At 44.4% G+C, this 15,728-nt stretch overlaps 1 protein-coding gene across 2 annotated transcripts in view; it reads left to right on the top strand.

The window, feature by feature from the left end:
- Positions 1-15,728, top strand: part of FRMD4A (FERM domain containing 4A) — a 358,105-nt gene that overhangs the window by 125,460 nt on the left and 216,917 nt on the right. The gene's annotated exons all lie outside the window — the stretch shown is intronic.

The following is a 15,728-nucleotide window of genomic DNA, read 5'->3' as shown; positions in this document are numbered from 1 at the left end:
TCCCAAAGCCTGCCAGGTTCCCTTATGCCTCCCTTTTTCCTGTTCAGCTTTCTACCAAAATGAACAACTCGTTTTTATTTACATTTTTTGCCAACCTGGCCACAGCTGTTCCCTGATTTGGTATTTTGGATACCATTCAGACATGGCAGCCTACAGCTTCCACATGAGGGGAATAGAGGGGCAAGCTCTGATCGCTTCTCCCTGTTGTCAGTGACAGGACCTGAGAGAACAGCATTTGTACACTGCCCTCAGGCATACATTTGAATTTTGGGTTGTCCTGTGTGGAGCCCCGAGTTGGACTTTGTGATCCTCATGGGTCCCTTCCAACTTTGGATATTCTATGTTTCTGTGTATCTGACTCTACAAATGGATATGTATGGGGGATGAAGTTACTGTTCATATCTTTTATATTACGAATCTCTGATTGCATAAGATAGAAGAAAGACAACAGTGTAATTAAGAGAATTGCCTATATGTTGTAGCACCAGCAGTGATAGAAATTTGAAAGAGAGGTTTCATTACTCATGACAGACTTCTTGGGATGAGACCTGGAAATTCAGTCCTTCCAGTGCTAAGGGAGGGGAAACTGCAAATATGAAGCTGAATCTCTACTTGGATTGGACCTAGTACAGTATAAATCAGATTTTGTTGTTCTTGCTATTGTTAAGTTAGTCCTAATTTTACTGCAGTAAAAGAGAAATCAGACAGGCCCTTTGTATCCATAGTGGGTACACCAGCCTAAATTCATCACTGGCTGAACATGGAGAAGCACGTGGCTGTCCCATGGAAAAAGAAGTGTTGGAGTTTGACAGGCATGGTTCCTCTCTGACCTCGTTTTCCCAGGAAGAGCTCTCCTCATCCCTCAGTCCCAGTTACACGACTATAAAATGGGGAAACCATCCTGCTCCTCCAAGGGGGAATGACTGTATTACTGTTACTAAATATCTTTATCACTGTCCTGATCTATTGGATCCACTGCAAGCATGAGGAGAATTCCACCCAACAAGGTGAAATAGATGGGCTGGTGATATTTCGTATTCCAGTATCATCAAGAGAGGGTACTTCCAGCACTCAAGTCTTGGGATCTTTCTCTTGGGATCTCTTCTCCCTTCACCTCCCATAGACTCTGTCAGGAGAGAATTTTTGCAGCTGAACTGGTGCACACCAGAGCTTGTCTGCATGTGACTAGGGCTGAACTCTCTTCTCAGTGTGCTTGGCAGAAGTTGTCCTGCACATAATTCCATTCTTGATCTCCTCTCTGTAACATTTTCCTCTTCCTCTTAGAATCACTTTATTTTGCCAAAGTCAATATTTCAGGTGTTGTTTGCTTTTAATTTAGTGTTTTTTCTCAGCATTCCGATTTTATTAATGTGTCCCCTTGTTATTATGTTTTGTCAACATTAATCCAGGACTATATCATTTGTAGCAGGAGTTGTATGACTACTAAAAGGCTCCCTGACATGATTTGCTGCCCTGCTAACAGTAGCAATAATTTGAGCAATTAGCGAGGCCTCGACATGGGCTTTAACTTCTTTGTCACATAGGAATACCTCCTCGGTGAAGCTGCCATGCTATTTATACTCCACCGTCAAGTCCCAGACTGAAATAGTGCCCCAGGAGAGCAGGCTGTAATCAGTCCCTTTGCAGTGACTGGATGAGCACTAAATAAGTCCTGGCCTTGATTATATTAATGAAGCTGCACGGGGAATGCCCATCCAGAAATCCCCAGACACCTTGCAGATAGAGCAGTCTGCATTCTCACAGCATCCCTTCCCCCTTCCCCTGGCCCCAAGGAAATTGCCTACAGTCTCTGCCAACAACCAGAGCTTTGATTCCAGAAGGGTAACATCAGCTCTTGAGGATCAAACCTGATGGGAGCTTCCACCAAGAGGTAGTGAAGCAACCTTCCAACTGCACAGCTGTCTTCTCTTGTGGGGTCACAGCAGCAGTGGCTCTGTCTCTGAGGTTCAACATATCTCCATGACCCTTGTAAAGTGGCAGTGTTAATGGGAGTCTCATATACTTACGGTTTCTGACTTCTGGATGCTCCTGTGTGGAGACAGGAGTTGGACTTGACGATCCTTATGATCCCTTTCCAGCCCATAATATTCTACGATTCTAGTTTAGTGAAAAGTATTGTTGATAGATGGACAGTTGGACTGGATGATCTTAGAGGTCTTTACCAACCTTGGTGATTCTATGATTCTATGATTCTATTCTGATTCTGCACCAATTTGCACTGAGCAAACTCCTGCAGACTGGCAGTGCAAAGCATTGCTGGTACAGCCAAGTGGCATGTCAGGGAATGGCCCAAGTCACACAGCCATGTGTTTTTTCATTTCTTATACTGGATGTGGAATTGAGGCAGTATGTCTCCTGTTCAAGAGCATGAAAACTGGTGATGGGGATGGAACTGCCTCACATCCTACAGGTGCCTCTGCACCTTGACTCAATCCCTTTTCCTAGCAACGTGGGATGTAGGCTTGAATCAGAAGAACGATGATGAACAACCCAAGTTCTTGATTGGCCAGTCAAGTGAGGTTCAACCCATGGGTACACTTCAGTGCATGGCAACACACAAAAAAATTCTCTATCTCTAGGGAAGGAAAGCTTCACTAAGCACCCTGGAAAATGTCACATGGAAAAAACCCTGTGCAACGTCAGAGCTTAAAGCCACCGCTTTAAAGCTCTATTTTTGGAACTCATTAAAATAGATACAATCTGCACATAAAATAAATTACTTGCCTTATAATTTTCACTTCACTTAGAGATTTATCAGTAACAGCAGTAATTAACAAACTTGGGTTTTTTCCAGTATTGAGACCCTGATTCAGCAGAGAGTTTAGATGGGGTTTGTACTTGGCTAAGTTTCTCTCACAGAGCAGAGCATATGTCACGGGCATCCTCCCAGCCTGGCACTGTGTACCCACACCTCTACCTTCCCTCTGCATATTAAGGCTCACACTGGAACATTCAAAGCCACCTTCTTGGACTCAGTGTACACATGGTTTCAGCATTTGCAGATCACCATCCCTAAAGGACGTGGTTGGATGGAATATGGCTGGGCTCCATGCTTGTCTGTAGTTTGGGCTGAAGGCAAGTTTGAGCTGATTTGTATTTAGTATACCAGATGTATTGACTATAGATTATTAGTTTAGGATTAATTACTACAACATTACAGCCTCATTCCTACATCACCGACATAAGAAAAGATCTGCTCCCAAGGATCTGGCCTGCAGGAAGGATGCTTGGAGCGCCAGGCTAAAGTTGCCTTCTAGACTTACTCTTTTACTCTTCCTTACAATGAAGCCCATCAGTTGGATTTCAGCACGAGATTAGAGCTAAACCAGGTCAGAACCTGTGAACTCACGGGTAAAATAGCTTGAAGTCTGTATTTCAGAGGGACAGACCTGAAGACTGACAGGTTGAAGGAGTGAGTAAAATAAGGATAAGGCAAACAAAAGAGTGCAGCCTGCTTTTGCTTTAGCAAGAAATTGGCATCTGAAACCGGGAGCAATTTCATTCTGTTTCTGTGAGTTGCTGCATGACGTGATCAAACAGGAATAAGTATCTGAAATTAAAGGCCAAAAAAATAGTGTAGTTGAATTGCTGATTTCTCTTCAAGGCGCCCTGAGATAAAAGAGTTGTCCCCAGGGAAATGAGAGACCAGGGGAAAGCATTAAAGGCACGGTTGATGTCTCTTCTGCTTTACATATAATCCCCTTAAAATTGGAATGTCCAAATGTTTGCAGTGATGCAAGCAGGACTAATACTCTGGGATCACATGAGCAATCATCTGATTCACAGGTGAAGATGGTAATAGAGTGACTGAAATCCAGCTGCCAGCAAGAGGGCAAGAAACAGCAGGCTTGCCTGGTTGTGGTTCATGCCGTTAACACCTCTTGAGATCAAGCAGTAAAAATAATTAGGGTTGGGAAGGCAAGGAGAGAGGTTCCCAGATGGTGTGGGCAATAGATAAGGAGTCAGTGTTTTATCTGCTGCCAGGCTATTCGCTCTGCCAGTTTGGTGGCTGACTCAGATCTCCAGCATCCGGGGCTCTGTGCTGTGGAGCTGTCAGAGCACTGCTGCTTCCAGCCTGGATGAAAGGTTGGACAAGCTGTGTCTTGCTTTGAGGTCTGATTATGCACCTCTGTGTTTATACAATGGAGAATGAAGTCTTGCCAGTACAAAGATGGGTTGGCATCCCTTTCCAGAGGATTGGCAGCTGGGTTGGATAGCACAGCTCCATCATTCACAACTCCCATGCCACGCAAGGTGTAGCAGGGATATCCTGTGCCAAACCTGTGGCCCTGCAGGATATTTGTGAGAGAGCCCTGCCCAGATACCAGCTCTATCCTTGTTTTCCCCTTCTCCAAATAACAAACACAGCAATCATTATGTCCATGATGATCTGCAAACCAACCCGACCTTTTCTTCCCAGGTCTGCCAGTGCCAGCAAACCATTTACAGTTTGCCCAGTGAGAAAATCACAAGCAGTTTCTTACAGCCCCCCGTGTATCTGAATTTGTTCAGTAGAGCATTCAATCAAGATGTTGGTCAGGGATCATCTAGAAGGAACATCCTTTGTTGTGCGAGTTCCTCGAATAGCAATAACATTTACAAATACATTGACTGCAACAAAAAACTCTAGGGCATCTTCAGGCTCCAGGGAATAAAGTGATCGACTCTGAGGTCAGGAAGAAACTCTGTTCCTCAGGGCAGCACTGCACAGCTAGAGCTGCTTTGCAAATCCAGTGCCTTTCTGTTAAAGCACACAGCCCTGAGCCTCCAGCAGTCAGGTGGGCTGTTCCAGCATGGAGATATGCATTGAGAAGGACAGATCTTTGAGAACTGATGAAAAACAGGCCTGGTCAAAAGCAGATGCATGTCTTAAGGTCTGTCTGGAGCTACTCACTACACTACTCAGTTTTTTTTTCTGGCTACAGAAGTGATAGCAGAGCAGTGCAGATCCAGACTTTGTCTTGCATGTTCACATCACGGTGTTTGTGCTTGGATCATTTCTCTGAGGTCATGCTCATAACAGAAGGTGCGTGGGCAGTTCTGTCTCTACAAACATGTACTATCAGTGTACAAGGTTTTAGGCTGATGGGCTCTAGCTGAAAGGATGCTGAGCTAAACTGGCTTGCTGGAGAAGCAACTTTAAGTAGAACTCATTTTAGAGAAAAGAACCATTTTATATATGACATCCCTGGTACCAGTGTTTAAGACAAGGTTGGCAATATCGAAATGCAAGAAGACTTTCCTAAGCCCATGTTGATCTTGAATTTGTTCAAGCTATACAGGGTTGTGTAACACCTTTCTTGTTTGGACAAAGAAGCAAGATGTGCCAAAGGCAGAGAGGCATAAACCATAGGGGACAGTCAGGTTGGATGTTAGGAAAAACTTCTCAGAAAGAGTGGTGCAGTATTGGCACAGGGAGGTGGTGGAGTCACCATCCCTGGAGGTGTTCAAGAAAAGGGTAGGTGTGGCACTGAGGGATGGGTCAGTGGGCATGGTGGGGGTGGGTCAATCATTTGACTAGATGATCTTAGAGGTCTTTTCCAACTGTAATGATACTATGATTTTCAGTGGGGAGAAGAAACTGAGAACGGAGAAAGAAATCTTGTGTTCGCGGGAGCTCAGTAGGAGTAGCATTGGTAGGGATGTGCTGTTCAGCATCAGGAGGCAGTGAGAAGCAGAAGGAACACTAGGTCGTGCTGTTTCCCCAAATTCTGGTGCACATTCTGCTCACGGACTGAAGGCTGCTTTCTGCCAGGGATTAGCAGAGAACTTTGATCGCACTGTTCGGATGTTCTTGCAAGGAAATTAATTGCATTTGCTGCGTGAAATGTTTTGAGCATGAAGGCAAAAGCACAGGGCAGATATTTATAGGGAACCTGATCTTAAATGCGAGAGCGAGTTTGCTTGTATTATAGGGAACCATGAATAACGGCAACAGTTCAGAGGGTTTAATTAGCCTTCCTACTAGGTTTATCAAGAGAGGAAAATAAAGTGGAATTATCTTAGGGTACAAACTGAGCTCAGGGCTGGTACTAGGACAAATGGGTGCCATCTGGGTGCAGGGAGGAGGCTGCCTATCCGGCTCTATTGAAGCACGTTGAATACTCAAATTCACTCTACCTGAAGGCTGAGCACTTAGCAAACTGCTGCAGAGTAATCCTGTGTCCCAGTAGGGAGAGAGCTCAAATGAGTGGTGTGTTGGCTTTGTTTCCCTCACACGTTAAAGAAAACCCTCCACTCCCAAAGAAGAGGTTCTTTGTGTTCCTGCTGTTAAAGCAAGGCCCGTGCTCCCTAAGGCTTTTGAATGAATACACGAAATCTGTGTGGGGATTTTGAGCTCTGTAAAATTCATTGCTGTGTGCGCACTTGAGCAGCACACAGGAGATTGAAGTATTTTCCTTTAATTTATCAGGAAGCTGTTGCAGCTGCTGTGGCACTTCAAAGAGCATTCTATACACTGCTTCTGCACCTGACGAACACAAGGCCACGGCATTGTTCAGCTGCGGAGGGAAATGACTGGAAGCAGCAGCCATGGCTATCTGATGCTCTTAAGCTTGGCTATAGCTGCACTGTGTCGGTGTACTGTCCCATCACTCCAGTCTGGTCCTGTTAATCCAGCTCTATACAAACCGGAACTATCCTGAGTGTCGTAGAGAATCATGGAATCATGGAATCGTTTGAATTGGAAAGAACTCTTAAAGGTCATCTAGTTCATTTCCACTGCAATGAACAGGGATACCTACAACAGGGACATCTCTTCTCCAATCTCTTGCCTAAACATGAACTCATGTTCACGTTAGGAAATACTACTTTTCCAAAAGAGTGGTCAGGTGCTGGAATGGGCTGCCCAGGGAGGTGGTGGAGGCACTGACACCGGAGGTGTTCAAGAAGCATTTAGATGTTGTGTTGAGGGACAGGGTCTAGTGAGAACTATTGGCGACAAGCGGACGGTTGGACTGGGTGATCTTGTAGGTCTTTTCCAACCTTGGTGATTCTATGATTCTATGATTCATTTTTAGGTTGTTTGTGGATTTTCTCCAGCTCTTCCTCCTGTAGTACAGTTTGGATATTTTTGGTGGCATAACCTTTGGTTTGGGTTCTAAAAAGCATGTTTGGGGACAGTTTGCTTAGTAAGAAGCAAGTGCTGGGATGTGAACTATTTTTTCAGGCAGAACCAAACAACTCACTTGCCTTAACCACACGAGAAGAATGGGAACATGATTCAGAGTCATAGAGCATGCACTGCAGGACATGTCTTGGAGAGCTGAAAAAAAAGATGAGCTCCATAAGTAATGTACAGTCAATAAGTACTGATAAATCCCCAAGATTCAGTGCAGACTGGGCTGGGCCAGGCCACCTGCTGTTCCCACAACCAGAGAGTCAGATCAACGCTGCTGTAAGGGCCAATCAAATAATGTATATGGAAGTCAGTATTTACAAATCTGTGCTCTTGCACATGCCTTTTTAACCTCATTCCTGAGATGATGGTTGGAAAATATCCCTGAGAGGGAGCAGACTAAGAAAATGAGAGGTTTCTCCTGTACAGGTCACCACCCTAAGTTCTATCTGAGTCAGTAGTAGCTAACAGATGCACATGAGTCACCTAGGGGCATGAGGTAGCTGGGAACCTGGTTCATCTGCCTTGCTGGATAAAGGGAAAGCATTGAATCTGTAAATTTGGCCAATGTATTTTTGTCTGCTTGGTAAAATAAATATAAAATGAATAGATGTACTCAGCTTGCAGCCTGCAAAATGAAAGCTGTCGATACTGTGAGGGTAAGTGCGGGTCCAGGAACAGATGTGTTAAGAGACCAGCTGTACACACAGTGACTTACAGGCATAGTGAGCCATGGTCAGGACATGTGTGCGTAATCACAAAACCACAGGCTGGCTGAGGCTGGAAGAGACCTCTGGAGATCATCTCTTCCAACCACCTGCTCAAAGCAGGGTCATCTGCAGCAGGATGCTCAGAGCCATGTCTAGGTGGACTCTGAAATCTCCAAGAATGGATATCCACGAGCTCCATGGGCAGCCCATGCCAGCGCTCCATCATTACATGTAACAGGTTTGCAGGGAGGAGGGGGGGAAGGTGTTGTATAATGAAAAGTTTGAAAAGGACATAGTTCCCTGTGCTTCAACCCGTAAGTCATCTCTTATCAACAGAGTTCAGGAACCATGTTTTTATTTTACTACCTGACACGTTTTGGTGGAGCTTTTGGTACAGGCGCTTTACTTGGACCTGGATGAAGGATGCTCCATTGGTTTCAGATGGCTTTTCCTGCTTTCCTAAGCTCTGTTGTGGCCATTTCTATCTCAAAGCTGCTGAACACAGGGTATTTGCTTATAAGAAGTGCAGTCATATCTGTCAAAGACTATAAGACTGTATTCTCTCCTATGACATAATAACTGCACAAACAGGCACTGAGGCTCCAAAATAGAACAGCTTAATTGGTTTGCTTTCCCTGGGAGATGCTGTGCCAGACAATGAACCACAATGGTTTAAATCTATGCTGAACAATAGCTTTGTCTAGAAGTAGGACATTTTTAGGCAACGGGAAGAACATTTGGGGTAGAACTAGATAACATTTTTCAGATGGATAGCTTCTTTGCTAATAAATGCAGTTTCAGGCTAACTGAAGCTATCCACAGACTCAGGCTGAATTCAACTAATGTTTTCTGCTACACAAGAAGGGGAACCACTCTTTCTTGACAAACCAGAAAAGCCCATTTTCATCATTTCAACATACTCAAGAAACCATTGTGTCATAAAATTCAGCTTGATTTTATTTCTTTATTTTCAAAAGCATAGCCCCAAATTAAGCAAAATATGTCATTTTCCGTCCAGACCAGATAAATTCTTCCACCTTTGTAACAGGGAAATTAAAAATTGTAGAGGGGACGTATTTAGACTTTGCACATAGATCTGATCTGGGACTTTGCTTGTTTTTTCCACTGCTTTGGTGTGTGACCAAAGTGTGCAGCCAGCAAGCTTGTCTGATAAAGCCAGTTGCACCAGGGTCTCTCTGAAATGAGCCCTGGATATGTGACAAATACACATAGTAGAGCTCTCCTCCAGCAGTCTCGCACTGCAGAGCTGATTTATGGTTTTGGTGCATGTGGTTCAGCCTGCAATCTGGCATGGTCGCACATAAGCTGCCCAGCCAGGCTTGAACACTCCTCTTTTTTCAACGTGCTTGTGTGATATGGGGAAGGTAAGAGGAATAGGGATCAGCTTTAAAAGTCAGAGATTGATGGAGCTGCCACCAATGTGTCTGCATTCACTATCTGTGATCTGTCAAAAGAAAACTTACTGAAATAATTCTTGCCAACAGACAAAATATGCGTTTTTCAGGCAATCTAATGTTTGAGAGGCCTCGTTAATAATGGTTGCAAAGCATGGAGAAGCTGTAGCATCTATCTGTGGGTCACAAGGCATTTTGCAAGCACTATTTGAGCTTCAGGAGATAAAAGGGAAGAGATTACCCCAGGCCTGATTTTCATAGAGGTTTCATGGAGGTGCCTGGAGAGACTGTAAAAAACATCAAAGTAAATTAAGAGTTTTAAAAGCAGTGGGGTTCAGACACGTGACTTGCTATTGCATTTTGCAAATCAGTCAGAAAAAGAGACATTTGAACTAAGCGATTTCAGGTGTCTGATGTACTTTATGCTGCCCCTGCATTGCTCTGCAGTCCATGGAGGGTGTGGGAGGGAAGAAGCTGAATTACAGCCATGCTCTGAATCACTCTCAAGAAGACTCTCTCTGATAACATGGCCAGTATTGTAATGTTACAGCTCTGCTGGTCAAACCAAGGTTCACCTGCCCCAGTATCCAGCCACAAGCACGTAGAAGAAGGAAAAGACAAAGCAAGTCTGGAGAGCTGCTTCCCCAGCACATCCTCTGCTAGCCAAGGATCAGTATTTCAGCCACTTCCTGACTTTGTCATGCTTAACAACCCTTTATGGACTTTTCTTATGTCAATTTGCCTAACTCCATTTCCAACCTATATACTTCATTGGCTTCAGTTGCTTCCTCTGGTGAGCCTTTTCCTATTTTTGTAATACAAAGCTGTTTCTCCTTCTAAATCTGCAGGCTCATAGTGTCATTGCGTAGTCCTAAGTCCTGGTGTTACAGAATAAAATAACAACAAAAATAAGAAGAACCATAATAATCCTTCTTTATTCACCATCTCTGTGTCCTTCATGATTTTGTACTCTTTGATAATATCTTCCCTTTGTCATCTTTCCCAGCCTGAATGCTCCTTATCTATTTAGTCCTGCAATGTAGGAAATTGCTTCCTACACATATATAGGGAGCAGGTGATTAAGGCTTAATGCATGATGCTGTATTTGTCATTGAGGATACGTTCTCCTTGCCCAGTTTTGAAGTACAACCACCTTTGAAATGGCACACAGTAGGCACTGAAATGTGCCCAGTGCCAGGATTGAGCAGGGAGGGGAACACAAAGTGTTTTACTTAGCTCGTTCTGTGGAGGAAATGTGTAAGGCAAAAAGTAATAAGAAGTAAATTCAAATATACGGAAGTTGATTCCAATTATTATCTCAAAGAACTGAGAGGTTTTTCATGTCCACAGTTTGGTTATACTGTGATTTTAACATCTCAGCTGTTAAGTAACACTTGTGGTCTTCCCCCGGCACCCTCTGTCTGTGGGTCATGGACAACTCAGGAAAAATCAGTGCCTCCTCTTCAGTACCCATGTGCTGCCATTGGCTTCTCAGGCAGGAACATCCCAGCTGAGGTATAGCTGCCACCAAGGACACACAGACAGCTTCACAGGGACATAATGAACATTGCTGAATAGTCACATATCTCTTTGTGCGCACATACGTTGACTTGCTCATGTCCAACATGGCTGTTGTTTCTGTTTCACTACCAACTCCGAGCAGCAGCTCTCAAAAAATTAGGTCTGGAGCCTAGGATGAGATTTTCCTCTAGCTACCAAATGCAGAGTTCCTACAGCTATAGTTGTCTCTATTTGATTTGATGCCTAAAGTGTGTGAAGGGTGACTTAGATGACCCAATCCAAGGGCCGGATTGAGTTGCTCAAACCCAAGCTGCCATTTGAGGAACTCTTCTGGCCATGCATCTCTGGATGAGGTGCAGCTGCTTGTCTGGAACTCACAGACCACAAAAACTCTGTAGATCTTTCAGGGGAAGCCACAGATCATGTATTTTCTTAGAAGCCTTGTAGACCAGAAGGTATGCTAATGCATTCAGGTCTCAGTTCATGATGTCCTTAGTGATCATAGCTCTCAAAGAGGCCCTTAGGAAATGTAGTTTCTCAGCATTTCTTGCGATCTGTCCAAAAATACATGACAGAGTCAAAATAACCCAGGGTTGGCAACTGCATCCACAGTAGGGATACGTTTTCCAGTTGCTCCCCTATGCTCTGGTGCTGTTCTCAGAAGCTGAATGTGTAAAGCTGCTTGAGAAAAACTCTCCTGAGCAATCCTACATGCTGTCTTTTCCCAACCTATTTCATTTTTTGAAGTTGCCTTTCACACTAGAGGAGAAAAATAAAGACTTTTCCAGCCTGGGGAGATCACTGTTGAAAAAGGGAGAAAGAACAAGGAAGAAAGGTAGATTGTAATAGTGAGAGGTGAAGCATGCCGTGGAGATGTGGGAGAGCAATGCTGAAGGTGTCCTCTGCTGTCCTCCAACCACTCAGCACTCTGCCCCCTGGGGTACTAAGGCAAAGTTTTCTTCCTTACTTTAACTAAAAAGTCATAATGTCTCCCCATTAAACACTTGTCAAAACTGGCCTATTCTTACCAAAAAAAACAAAACAAAACCCTGTAAATCTTCTTTCTACAGAATATATGTATATAAGAACATCATAAAGATGGTTTTCTAGGTGACCTACAAAGGGAAATGGCCCATGTGTGCGAGTGTCCATTCCTCCAGCCAGTGAAACCAGTTACATAAGCAGAGCAGTAGGCAAATGACTGAATTATCACAGATTAGCAAGTTATTACCATTAAATTAATTAAAATTACTATGTGTTTTATGTTATATTGAAATTTGCTGGAAGCATGCAAGTATCTTCATTTCAAGCTAATGAATAGCAATTTTCTAACCCACAGTGGCTTCATTTCTTGCAGTCATCTTGTCACCATCCTCTTCTTGAGGAAGAAGCTGTAATATTTCATGTTGTTTCGAACAGTGACAGGTGAGTGCTCAGTGACATAAATAAAATCTGAATGTCCTTGGTGCTTGACTCAGAGAAAACCAAAGCATTCTTATGAAATGAAGCAGACCATATATTTTAAAGTCCACAGTCATCAGAAACACGGAAGATGTTTAGAAGAACAAACAGGTGATTTTCTTTCCTGAAGTTGAATGCTCCTTATATTGCCTTCCATTCACGCCCAGGGCCAGTCTAATGGAGATGCAAATATAAAGACCACCACAGAGACTGTCCTTGAGGGTCTCGTATGCCTTCAAGAAAGACTGAGTGGTCTTACTATAGCCCAAACCATCCACTGCAGCCATCAAGCAGGATTCTCACTGCTTCAGATGATGGCTCAGGTGGCACTGAAGTCTTTTGTGATACAATCCAAAGCAGTAGGGACCTCCTAGGATGCAGTCTTGACCATTAGGTTGGTTTGTTTGAGTGTATTTCTCTCAGGTTTTATTCATGTACCACCTGTTTGCTGCATATTTTTTGTTAAAGATCTCTAATAGCCCCATGTCACCTCCCTTCCCCTCTGCCTTTCTGAGCCTTTTGCCCACCTGTATCAGTGAAAGGGCTGTAATGAACTGTTGGGGACCAGCCCCATTCAAAGAGATGAGTGCTATGATTTCCAGGCTGCTTTTCCCTCGTGCCTCTGTTCTCCCCACTGCTCGCATGCTCTTGCCTGGGGATGAAGCATGACACAAAGCTGCTCCCAAGGACTCAGAGCTGAGCATGTAAGCAGTTGTGAGTGATATGAGCCTGTGCTTCCTGGGACATCCCTCCAGTATGACCTACAGCTGGGTGAGGAATGATGTAGGGCAACATAAGCACCAAGTGTATGGCCAGGGCAGTGAAAAGAATGAAGATTTTTATTATTTTCTTTTGTACACTTTCCTGAAAGTGATGAATAAACCCAAATACCCCACCATATACCTCCATAACTGCCTGTTTTTCCTGGCAAAATGACTGTGGCCCTCATGTGCTTCCTGTCCATGTGGTGAATCTCAGTGCTGTCGGAGGAGAGAGGTACTTCAAAATTGCTTTTGATTAGTGAACAGGACAGAGGGTGGTGAGACACTGGAACAGGTTGCCCAGTGAGGCTGTGAATGCCCCCTTCCTGGAAACATTCAAGACCAGACTGGATGGGGCTGTGAGCAACTTGGTCTAGAGAGAGGTGTCCCAGCCTATAGCAGGGCGGTGGAACTGGGTGATCTTAAAGATCCCTTCCAACCCAAGCCATTATATGATTCTATTATTTCATAGAATCATTAATGTTGGGAAAGACCTCCAAGATCATCTAGTCCAACCGTTGCCCCATCACCACCATGTTCACAGAGCCATGTTCCTCAGTGTCATAACTACTCTTTTCTTGAACACCTCCAGTGATGGTGACTCCATCACTTCCCTGGGCAGCCTATTCCAGTTGGGTCTTGGTATTTATTTTACGGTGCAGAAACTGAGCAAAAGTAGGGAGCAAGACAAGACAGCGAGACAATCCTTCTGCAGGTATGTGCGTGGCACCTCGCATGTATGGGGATTATCTGTTGAGTTTGGTGGGGATCCTCACACAGATGGTTTCTTAAGTATGGAAAGAAAGAAAAAAAAAAGATGTGAGTGAACATTGTTGTGAGAGGGACCACACCAAAGGGCATAGCACATGTGTCATTTTAGCAGTCTCTTTATTAATAAGTTGGTCATCTTGACTCTACTTGGTGTCTGGGCTTTGCTATAGGGCTGCTCTCTGATGAAGAGTATAACACTACTGGAAGTGCTTCAAGGCTGAAGGAATTAAGGACACTGGCTTGTGCCCAGCATTGAAGCAAAGATTGCTGTGGGGCTCAAACCTGTTTTTAACAAGTGAACGTAGCCTGCCAGATCTGGTGAGAGATTAGCAATTTAATTATACAGACCTTGGATTCCTGCTTTCTACTAAGTGCCTAAAACCCCTCTAAAGAGGCCCATTATGTTGCCTTTTTTTTTTTTTTTTCCCACTTTTACATTAGCTAGACATTTCAGAGCAGCATAAACACAGGGGTTCCTTTGCAGAGGTCTTGGGTTTTATAACTAAGTGCCTCCTGATGGATCTGTCAGGGTTACCCGGGAGAGCAAAACCTGTCACCCTGGAGCGAGCATTAGCTATATTTCCAGAGGCACTCCCTGCAAGTGCTTTCTATTTGTCCCCTGTTGAACTCATCAAGGAGCATTCAGGCTCCTCTTGGGTGGTTAGAGGACATTCAGAGAGCGAGGCAGAGCTGGCATGCAGGCAGGCAGCTCTGAGACAGAAAGCTTTGGCTGGAGCCTTTGGGCTGAGTGCTGCTTCACATGTGAAAGAGGGAAGAAGAGACAATAATCTGCAGAGAAACATGTGACATCCAAACTGCTGAGCTCCCAGAGTTCATCTGAAATAGTAGATGGGCTCCACTAGGTACTCACTGATCCACAGGGTTTGGATACTACCCGTTTTTGCAGCAGAATTCTTGGTAAGGAGCAAAGGGCGCAGGCACTGTGTACTAGGTATCTTCCTGATAGATGTACCAGAAAGGTAGTGATTTCTGGGTCCTCTAAGCATTTATATGTGGATAGGGGAAAGATCAAACACCAAAGCACCAGGTTGCTGCAGCTGCTGCCAGCGATGTTGGCTGTCTGTTTTACGTGAAATTCTTTAGAAGCAAAGTGAGAATGAGAATATCTACTCTGCAGGCAGCACAGGAAGTGCTGTGAGGATGTAATGGAGCATAATCAGTGACAGATCTGTCATCTCTATTCCACCCCGTAGAGCCGTGGCATGGGGAGGAATTGCTGCTGATTGTTGCAGCCAAGCACTGCCATAGAGGAGATTGTTGTCTCTTCAAGCTATTTCTATGTCATGTTATGCCGTGCTTCAATACTGGGAGAGGAGGGAAGAAACTTGTTTTTTTTTGTCTGTCATTTGTCCCTTGGGGTCACTTTGGGGGTCTCACTTGGGTAGGAGGAGGACATACAATAGTGCAGAAGCACTTTTGGAGGTGTGACTGTCTCCCCAGTGCCTATCTTGTATGATCTGATCACATCTCCACTGGTAAACCAAACTCTAGACTTGGCACCAGAAAATCATTTTCCCATATCATATTGTCCTGTTGCTTCTAGTCTGCCTCCTGGATCAACCTGGGAAATTCAACTAATGCATCTTTTGGTTGTATAGGTGTGATGGCAACACTGTGCTCTGCAACTGGTGGACTTTGTGATGATAGGGGGCATGAAAAAGATGTCCTCTGGCTCTTCCCAAACTAAATCTTTTCCTAGGACTACCTGTAGCATCAGGACAGCAGAATGGCAGAGCCAACCAAAGCGTCCCTTCCCATCTCCCTCTTGTTACTTGCCCTCACCAAAGCTTTGAGAAGGGGATTCATCCTACTGAGCTGCTGAGGCTCTCTCCAGCAGTCCATGGAGAGAATGCCTGAATGCCCACAGGATGAATGGCCTTGTTTTAGAAGTCCTTGTTGATCTCTATTGACCATGGAGAACAAAACAAGG

Source organism: Gallus gallus, chromosome 1 (genome assembly GCF_016699485.2).
Source record: "Gallus gallus isolate bGalGal1 chromosome 1, bGalGal1.mat.broiler.GRCg7b, whole genome shotgun sequence".
Classification (NCBI taxonomy): Eukaryota; Metazoa; Chordata; class Aves; order Galliformes; family Phasianidae; genus Gallus; species Gallus gallus.
Note: the sequence above shows the minus strand (reverse complement) of the source record. Positions and strands in the feature narration are given on the sequence as shown.